The sequence below is a fragment of the Monodelphis domestica genome, chromosome 5 (genome assembly GCF_027887165.1).
Source record: "Monodelphis domestica isolate mMonDom1 chromosome 5, mMonDom1.pri, whole genome shotgun sequence".
Lineage (NCBI taxonomy): Eukaryota > Metazoa > Chordata > Mammalia > Didelphimorphia > Didelphidae > Monodelphis > Monodelphis domestica.
The window spans coordinates 152,803,793-152,806,309 of NC_077231.1; the positions used below are offsets into that span (position 1 = coordinate 152,803,793).

Genomic DNA, 2,517 nt, shown 5'->3' on the forward strand with positions numbered 1-2,517 from the left:
GTAGCAAAGAATTTCAAGCCAACAATAGCCACCAATTGAGAAACATCAAACATATGAGATATACTAATGGTAGAGGGAAAGTAAGTAAAAACAGGAAAAACAATTTACACAACCACCACAAAATTAAGGAATACAACACTTATAGACTTCAAAGCTCTGATCAATGAATGTATTATGCAACTGTGACTTCAGAGGACTGGTAAAGGGTGTTCCCTTTCTTTACCTTTGGCAGAGAGGTGTTAAAACTATATAGTTACAGAGAAAGAGACAATCTTTAGATATGACCAATATGCTTATGCTTTTTCTTCACTGTGCGTATTTATCACAAGGGAGGGAAGTATTAAAGGGCAGATGAAGGGGTACCACTGCAAAGTTAAAACTATTGGTGCAGAAAAAGGGAGAAGTTTTAGACCTATCCAATATACTTCTATTTTCTTCTCTATGCTTATTTATCATAGGGGGTGGGAGGAACCTGAAGGGTAGGGGAAGGGATCAGAACACTGAAAGTGGCTGTGATATAAAAGAGAGTCAGTGTTTTGGAAGGGGAAGTAAAAGAATAAAAACATATCAAACATATCTGAGGCCAAGCACCATGAGTTTCTGGTGAAATAGAACAAATAATTTAAAACTGAGAAATGGACTTCCTTGTATTTTCTTTCTTTTATCTCTCTGATCTGGGCGTCACTGGGTGAGTGGGGATCATCATAGGATTGGGAAGGAGTCTCATCATTGGAGGGCCAGACATCATAGGCATGTTACCTCCCATGGGCATCCATGTACCAGGAGGAGGCTTCACAGGCATCATCCCAGGAGGGGGAGACCCCATCATGCTAGGGTGAGGAGGTGGGATCATAGGCCCTCCTAGTGGAGGAGCAGAGAAAAGATTGGGAGGAATTCTTCCTTCCTGAAATGCAGTGGTTGTTTTGTCAATCAGGCTCTGGGTTTGCTCTTCCATCCATTTTTTATATTAGTCTCTCATATTCTCTTTGTGTTTCCTTCCACTACAGTGGGTCTTCCTCACAGATGGGGAATAGGTATCACAGTAATCACAGTAAAGCTTGAGCATGATGTTCCCAAGTGCCTTACTCTGTTCCAAGAACCTTCAGAATAGCCTGGCTCTTTCCCCCACTCTCTTCCACATAGAAGGTTAACTTCAGGATGCTCTTATTGAACAGCTAAAATTGGGACCTGGCTCTTCAGACAGACACTCAGCAGAGACCCTAAAGAATGAACTTCACCCCAGCAACAAGGAGAAGAGGAGATGTTGCTGCTGAATGCTAGAAACTCCCAACTGACTGGAGGAGGGAGAGAGAAAAGGAGGGATGGATGGAGGGAGAGAGTGAGGAAGTGAGAAAGAGAGAGACACACACACATAGAGAGATAGAGAGACAGAGAGACAGAGAGAGAGACAGACAGACAGACAGACAGAGAGACAGAGACAGAGAGACAGAGACAGAGAGACAGAGACAGAGAGAGAGAGAACAAGCAAGCAACCACACCATTAGCTGAGCAAGCAATCACAGTTTTAACAGGGCCTTTACACCTCCTTGAATTAATCAAAGCCACTGAATGAGATTGGATATCTTCAGCATTCTGTATTAAAGTAAATGCAGAAGCTGTCTGATAATTGGGGAAGAAGAGATTATAAGCCTGGGTTTGAAAGTTTGGAGTAAGAATGTGGGATTGAACTATGTCAAAGAAGAGAGTTATCTAAGACTGCCCTTAACTCTATGGTCAATGCAGAAAAGAATACACAGACTAAGGAATGTCATAAGAAAAGGTTGTTTCTTGCCTCAATATACCTTCCTGACATTTATTTATTCACCCTTACTGCAAGGTAATCTGTTTACTTTATCCAATATTTCCACCAAATTCAATTTTAATGCATCTACAAAGAAGTCAAGGGTGAACTAGAGATAATAAATGTAAATATAAGATTAAACTGAGAACCCAACTTTTGTGATTTTAAACAAATTTAGAACTTTTCAATGAAATAAACTCACTAAAGTTGAACAAAAGGAAACCAAATGACCTTTAGGGGGGCAAGAATCCAAGAGCTGCCAAAGAAAGGGCCATGACATGAAGGAATAGACCTAGACCCTTTATTGATACTATGAGTTATGTAGAGGAAAGAGGTGACTCAAGTGTTTTTTCTTCAGAGGAAAATTTCTCAATTCACTTATTAGTAAAAATCTTACTGGATGAAGCAATACCTGGGATATTATAATGAGTTTATAGAGTTCCTGTCTCCTTAGGAAAAGTAGCATTTTTTCATTCAATTTATCTGTTTCTACCATACTATATATTGATGTGATTAAAATGTTCTAGAGCAGACAATTTTTATGGTTAAATTTATTGAGTATGAAATTTTAATGAGAGCTCCCTTTTTTGTACTAGTTCACTAAACATTTCACCATTAAAACCCAGAGAGTAAATATAACCTACAAAGTTATTAAATACCGGGTAGTTGTTATTAGACAGTATTAGTAGTTGAGAGGATCAGTAAAGACTCAATCC

General features: G+C 39.1%; 1 pseudogene; it reads right to left on the bottom strand.

The window, feature by feature from the left end:
- Positions 1 to 661: 661 nt before the first annotated feature.
- Positions 662 to 1,066, bottom strand: LOC130454723 (U1 small nuclear ribonucleoprotein C-like; annotated as a pseudogene).
- Positions 1,067 to 2,517: the final 1,451 nt, after the last annotated feature.